The sequence below is a fragment of the Trichosurus vulpecula genome, chromosome 4 (genome assembly GCF_011100635.1).
Source record: "Trichosurus vulpecula isolate mTriVul1 chromosome 4, mTriVul1.pri, whole genome shotgun sequence".
Lineage (NCBI taxonomy): Eukaryota > Metazoa > Chordata > Mammalia > Diprotodontia > Phalangeridae > Trichosurus > Trichosurus vulpecula.
The window spans coordinates 232257260-232265028 of NC_050576.1; the positions used below are offsets into that span (position 1 = coordinate 232257260).

Genomic DNA, 7769 nt, shown 5'->3' on the forward strand with positions numbered 1-7769 from the left:
GAATGAGGAAAAGCAAAGGTGAATCAGGAGTGAATTCCAGAAATGAGGCATAGCCTACGGAAGGGCAAGAGATGGGATGTCTTTTAGAGGAAACATCAAATAGGCCAGTTTGGCTAGAATATGCTGTGTGGGTAGAGGAATGATATGAAATCACTCTGGAAAAATAGACTGAAACTACATGGTGTGTGATTTAAATGCCTAAAAGAAGAGGTTACAGAGGTAGCTGTGAGCTCCTCCACCCAGCGTGCACTTGCCTCCCCGCTGCCTCCAGGTGCAGCACCACCTCCTCTCTCTCTTAAGGGTTTAAACTTGCCGCTTCAAAGTTCACCATGGATGATGATATTGCTGCTCTCTTTGTTGACAATGGCTCTGGAACATGCAAAGCTGGCTTTTCAGGAGATGATGCCCCTCGGGCTGTCTTCCCTTCCATTGTTGGGTGCCCCAGACATCAGGGTGTGATGGTGGGTATGGGCCAGAGCAAGAGAGGTATTCTGACCTTGAAGTACCCCATTAAACATGGTACTGTCACCAACTGGGATGACATGGAGAAGATCTGGCATCATGCTTTCTACAATGAGCTCCATGTGGCCCCTGAAGAGCACACTGTGCCGCTCACAAAAGCCCTTCTGAACTTCAAAGCCAACAGAGAAAAGATGACTCAGATTATGTTTGAGACCTTCATCACCCCAGTCATATACATTGCCAGCCAGGCTGTGCTGTCCCTGTATATCTATGGTCTTACCACTGGTATTATGATGGACTCCAGTGATGGTGTGACCCACACTGTGACCATCTGTGAAGGTCCCTTCCCCATGCCATCCTCCATCTAGATCTGGCTGGCCATGATCTAATGGACTACCTCGTGAAGATCCTGACCGAGAGAGGGCACAGTTTCACTACCACAGCTGAGAGGAAAATCGTGAGTGACATCAAGGAGAAGCTGTGTTACGTTGCCCTAGACTTTGAGCAGGAGAAGGCCACTGCTGCATCTAGCTCTTCTCTGGAAAAGAGCTATGAGCTCCCTGATGGTCCAGTTATCACCATTGGCAACAAGAGTTCTGATGCCCAGAAACTCTCTTCCAACCATCTTTCTTAGGTATGGAATCCTGTGGAATACACAAAACTACCTTCAACTCAATCATGAAGTGTGATGTTGACATTCGTAAGGATTTGTATGCCAATACTGTATTGTCTGGTGGTACTACCATGTACCCAGGCATTGCTGACAGGATGCAGAAGGAGATCACAGCCCTAGCTCCCAGCACAATGGAAATCAAGATCATTGCCCTACCTGAGTGTGAATACTCTGTCTGGATTGAAGGCTCCATCCTGGCCTCTCTTTCCACCTTCCAGCAGATGTGTATCAGCAAGCAGGAGTATGATGAATCTGGGCCCTCCATTGTCCACCGCAAATGCTACTAAATGGACTGTTTGTATTTTTTTGATTGTTTTTTTGTCAAAGGGTGTGACATGGTAATTGTCCAAAAAAGAGATGAGATTGGCATGGTTTTATTTTTTTTTTTTGGCACTTGACTCAGGATTTAAAAACTGGAATGGTGAAGGTGATGAGCAGTCTAAGTATGTTGGAGGCAAATATCCCCAAAGTTCTGCAGTGTGTCTTGAGGACTCTGATTGTACATTTGTCTTTTTAATGATCATTCCAAATATTGTATAATTCATTGTTACAGAGTTACAAGCTTCTGTGAAGGCTGTCTTCTGCTAGAGCAAAGGAGCTACATAACAAAAAGTCCAGATTGGGGTGCGGAGGGAAGGTACTAGTATTGCTTTACATGTAAATTGTGTAATCCTTTAAAAAAACTTTTTGTATCATCTGCCTTCATATTTGTTCCTTTTTTAAATTGTCAGCCATAATGAATGGCCCCCTAAATTCTCTCCCTGCCCCCAACATAGATGTGAATGAAGATTTTACAATCTTGAGAGTTTTTTTGATATTGGTGCCAGCACTCGGGGGAAGGGAGGAGCTTTACCTGTACACTGATTTAAGACCAGTTCAAATAAAAGTGCACACGTTAAAGAAAAAAAAAGAAGAGGTTATGGAAGGCCATTGAAGCTTCTTGAGAAGGCAAATGACAAGGCCAGATATTTCCTTGGCCATTTATTACCTGTCTGACCTTGATCATTTTACCTCAGTGGGCCTCAATTTTCTCTTCTGTAAAACAGAGAGTTTGGACTAAATGATCTCTAAGGTCCCCTCTAGCTCTGAATCTATGATCCTACCCAAAAGTACCTTTTTTCTTACAAAATCATTTTGACAGCCATGTGGCAGATATCTTAGAGAGAACGAGACTAAAGGCAGAAAGCCCAGTCATGGGAGGCCATTTGCAAGAGTCCAAGCAAGAGGTGATGAGGGTGGTTATGTGAACGGAGAGCTAGAGGTGGCTTCTGTAGCTTTTATGGAGGTTGGATCAAAAACATTGGTCAGCTAAGTACTTCTGTGAAATTAAGACTAGTGAAGAGTCAGGGATGAATCTGAACTTGCACCCCTGGGTGACTAGAAGGATGGTGGTGCCCATGACAGAAATAAGGAGGTTAGGAAAAGGGGGAGGGGAAAGATAGAAAGTCCCGTTTTGAACATGTGCAGAGTAGGTGTCTAAGAAATGTTTTGTTTTGGTTGATGATATTAAAATTCCAAGCTTGTGTATCAGCCATATTCTTTTTCCTAGCTAAATATTTCTGGAATGCTTTATTAGAGAATGATTTTTTTGTGACTTCATTAGTGTTTTCTTTTTTTAATAATTAAGATTTTTTTATTTTTAGTTTACAACACTCAGTTCCACATAATTTCGAGTTTCATATCATTGTTTAACATATATGCACCAAGTGGCGTGGCATGGCATGCAAATTCTTAGAGAATGATTTTTTTTAAAGCAGCAATGGTCTACAATTATATCTTACCCAAGCACAACTATGCATTTACTTGGGAAAATACTAGGTTTCAGGGTAAGTGATGATCTTCATTGTTAGAGGGAGTTTCCACACTGGGAGTTCTCTGCACTAATGAAATCACACGTCCAGTCAAAATAATAGCTAAATGGAAAGAAGAGGGGCAGAAATTATGGAGGTAATGATGCCCCGTGCTAAACAAGTGAATTCTAAGTAACATTTGATAGAAAAAATTTTCTAAAATTTAATTGGAAAATGTTTCTTTAAAAATCAATTAAACCTGAACATTAGCATATAAATGTTGTACCAGAAGCGAGCGAGACACACCACAGAGTATAAGTTTTAAGTGGAGAATTTATTAGCCGGCGGCCATCAGGGTACGGCACCACAAATCAATGGCAAATGTGTTGGGGTGATGGCTTGGCTTATGTAGGATATGGGGGTACAGAGTGGGGGGGAGGGAAACAGGAACAAAGGTCCTGGCTGATCAAAAGATTCAGTCAGGTTATCGTGCTAGTGGGATAATCTCATTTACATTCCTTGGTGGAGTCACGGAGCCCCAGGGATATCTGCTAGACAGGGTCTACCAGGTTATCCTTCACTGGGATGGTCCTATCTACTGACATTCCTTGGTGGAGTCATGGAGTCCCAGGGGGCTTGCTAAATGCCAAAGATATCTGAGTCCATTCTTTCTGGGGGTGCTTGTCAGTAGCTAGGGGTTTCTCAGGGGTTCCTAATTTTCCTTGTATTACAATATTAGAGATGACTTTGGAGATCTTTCTACTGAAGAAACATAAAGTATTATGTATTCCTTCACTGCAAAATGATGCAGAGAATTGAACCAGTTCTCCAGATAAATCTGACCTGAGCATGAGGGATGGGGAATCTGTGCCAAGTTTCTTCAATTTTGTTCCCAAACAGTTAGGTCTCTTTGCTTCTATTTTTATGTTCAGTCACTAGTTCCACTCCCCTAATCCACCTGCCCCTGATCAATTGTCCCTTGTCATACACGAGGCAAGTTGTCTTCTCATAGGACAGTGTTTTCCTCCCTAAAGAAGGCAAAAATCACTTTCTTCTCAGGATGTGCCCTCCTCTTTAATGATATCATATGTCCAGCTAGCAGAAACCTGGTGATCTCCTCTCCTAAAATCATGAAAGTGCCAAAAGAAGGCAGACTTGAGGTACAATGCTCTAGAAGAGTCCCAGGCTACAAAGGCAACCCGAGGACTTTCTGCCATGTCCATTACTCTCTCTAGCAGTGGAAAAAAGAAGAGTGTCCATGAATACAGAAAGCCATATGTGAGCTCAGGTTCATAATAGGTGGGCTGATTTGGTTTTTCATTTCCACTTTTATTGGTTTAGCAAGATTATAATAGCTCTTTGTAATACGTAGTAAAGGCATTTAGGGGATTGAACCAAGTGAAAGTAATTGACTAAGGCATTGGACACTTTTTTAAAGGCAATAATTGTTGGTGAAATAACATTAGGGAATTACCCTTGAACCCATGTCTGCTAGAAAATTGAGAAAGAAGTCTGAAATTCTAGTCTTTTATCCTGCCATTTAATAAAAAATTAATCTTGTGGGAGCTAATTTTTTTTCTGGAAAATACAGAAAGTCTTTTCTAAGGAGTGTATACTCTGTGTGACAAGAGTATTTTAAATGGCAAGAGTATTTTAAATGCTCTGAAAATTGGAGGTGTATGTACCCATTAATTTTCTTTTTTTTCTTTTTGGAAGGTAGGGAATTTCATTAGTACAAAGAATTCCTGATGAATAAACTTCCCCTTCTACCACAGATTGCTACCTGCTTAGTATTTTATAATCTTAGAGAATCTCCTAGAGACAGTGAAAGATCATGAGACTTGTCCAGGGTTATAAAGCCAGTATATGTCAGAGTCTGGACTTGGATTCAGATCTTGCTACTCTCTTACACATACATGAAGATATATGTTTGTGTGTATGTATATATGATTCTAATAACATGAATGCATATTATAAATATGTAGTGTATAATGAGAATTTATTGATCAGTGCATAGAAATGTAGTCCTTGGCTCAAAGGACCGATCATACTGAACATTCTTCTCATTAGTAGAAATTGATTATTCCATGTCCCTCAAAGTAGAGTTGGTAAGAGCTGGAGAGGAGAGGGATCCTGGCTCTTCTGGCACTTAGGTTTGAGAAGATGGGCCATTCCAACCTCTCTTCAAGTCCATGAAGGGTAAAAGGCTGGGAAGAAGTTGACATTAGAAATTCAGTCATGTCCCCATTCCCAGTTTACTACACTAGAAGCTTCAGGGAATTTTGTCTTCGGTGAGATCTGGTACTGTCCTGACTGAGCTGAGTCATCTCACTCCCAAAGGGAGAGTTCATTCAATCTGTATTGTCTCATAAATATTCTCCTATGTGTACTTTCTCTGATTTCTTTTGTGTTATCAACTTTGATAAATTGATTTCTTCGCTAGAGATTATGTGTGTTCATTGTGGGACTGGCATCTAATGAGAAAGGCATCAAGCTTTGGATATAAAGCTTGGGGCACTTCTCCCTTTCCCATTAATGAACAGCAATCAGGAGCTTAGCTTTAACCTGAAGACTACTTTCTTTAGACAAATAATATTTAAGGGCACAGATAGATATAATCCTCTCCTCTCTGAGGGGAGTAGAATGATGACCTCCAGCTCCAACCTCCTGCTTCCCCTCCTGGCATGAATCAAAGTCTCCCTTGGACAAGGGCAGGGGAAGAAGATGCTAAAGATGTTTATTCTTGTCTCTCTGATCCACACTAAGACAGACCCATGTGCCAACATCACCCCATCCACCCACACCATACCCATTACACATGAATATAGTTTACTAAATATGTGAGAAGAGAATATATTTTGTTATGTGAACATGTATACGTTTATTTGTGTAATAGAATCATATATTCTATGTTTATAATACATTCGCGTATCTCTTAGAATAATAGATTCCATCATATATAGATTTAAAACTGGAAGGGACTTTGGAAGTCATTGAGGCCATCCTCTCATTTTTACAGAGAAGTAAACAACCTAAGAGAGGTTTAATGACTTGCCCAGAGTCACTCAGCTAGTCAGTGTCTGAGGTCAAATCTGAACTCAGCTCTTCCTGCCTACACGGCCAGCACTCTACCTACTGTCCCACATTGCCGCCTTTAGTGAACTGGAGCATATACTTTGGATATATTTGAATTGCAGTCTTCCCTTTTCCTCCTTAATAAAACTCCAAGGGTTATAGACTTTACAGTGACTTGATTTTCTATAGCACCTTGACTGGTAGGCTCAGAGCATGGTAAGGAGACTGTTTTGGTGGACTGGGTAAATGTGATGTTGATAGAACACCTTCCTCACAACAACATTGCAAGGTAAGTGATATGAGTATTCATCTTCCCATTTTAAAGGTGAGGAAAATGCAGCCTGAAATGGATCTTGCCCATCTCACAACTACTATGACAGCTGAGAGTTGAGCCTTGATCTTTTCTGACACCCCACTGATGATAACAGCTCACATTTCCATAGTGCTTTGTGAACCTCGCACAACGCTGTGAAGCAAGGGCTATTATTATCCTCATTTTTGAGGCAGAGAGAGGTTAGTGGCTTGTAATGGGTTGCACAATAAATGTCAAAGGTAGGATCTGAACTCAGATCTTCCTAGCTTCAAGTCCAGTACTTACTCATTACACAACCCTACCTTCTCTGATATTGTACTGTAGAACTTCCATGAGTGGAAGGCAGTCTGGTGTAGTGAAGAGAGCCAGTCTCTGAGCCTGGATGACCTGGGTTTAAATACTTCCTCCTGTGCTGGCTATACTCATCATACTCTCAATGCTCTCAGCAATGCTCTCAGACCACAAGTTTCAGGGTAGGTGCAGATGTGCATTGGAAGAAGGAGCGTCCTCATCTGGGATTTCCCTATACTAACAAAATCATAGGACTGGGCACAAGAAAAAAATCCATAATTATGTCACTGTACCTTATTATTCCAAAAGTTTAGAAAGAAATACTATGCAATTATATCTAGTAGATATATATCTGAAAGTTCTAATGAAGATCATCATATGTTCTATTTTTTCATCTAAAAATTATCCACAATTTAATAAGGATGCTTTAACTGTTTCTGCAAAAAAAAAAAAGAAAGAAAAAGAAAAAGGTGTTCAATCATGTTTACTGCTCCTTCGTGTTCTTTACACCCTCTTAAAAATCCGCTAGCTGTCTGCAAACATTGCTGTCCTAGGTCCCCAGGGGGCCTCCGAGGTTTTACAAGGCTTGTCTCAGAGCTCAGCGATTTCATTGCCACCAGCTTAGGTTATGGATCAGAAATCACTAATCAAAAAGTAATAGAATGCAAGTTTGGAGGGTCGTAGATATGAGCTTGTGGAGTTTTATGATTTTTTTCTTTATGCCAGTGGCAAGAAGTCTGTAATTGTTTGGGCTCTTTCTTCGTGGAAAGCAAAGAGCAGCTACATGTGAAGCTGTGTAAGGCATTTCCTCTAAAGGTGGAAATGTCATTAGTCTTGTCAGTAATAAAGTTATAAAAATCCCAAAGACTTGAGCTAAAATGTCACCTCTGACATTTACTATTTGTGTGGCTACAGGCAAGTCACTTATTGTGGCTGGTCTTGAGTTTCATCATCTGCAAAATAATGGAATTATAACCACAATAAATAATAATAATAATTAATGATAACATTTATATATTTCCGTAAGGTATATAAAATATTTTGTAAATATTATCTCATTGGATCCTTACTACAACCCTGCGAAGTAGGTCCTATTTTATCCCAATTTTACAGATGAGAAAACTGAAGCAGGAAAAAGTTAAGTGACTTTCCCAGGGTCACACAA

The 7769-nt window shown here is 40.5% G+C and overlaps 1 pseudogene; it reads left to right on the forward strand.

The window, feature by feature from the left end:
* The first annotated feature begins 329 nt into the window (after positions 1 to 329).
* On the forward strand, positions 330 to 1422 carry LOC118846610 (annotated as a pseudogene).
* Positions 1423 to 7769: the final 6347 nt, after the last annotated feature.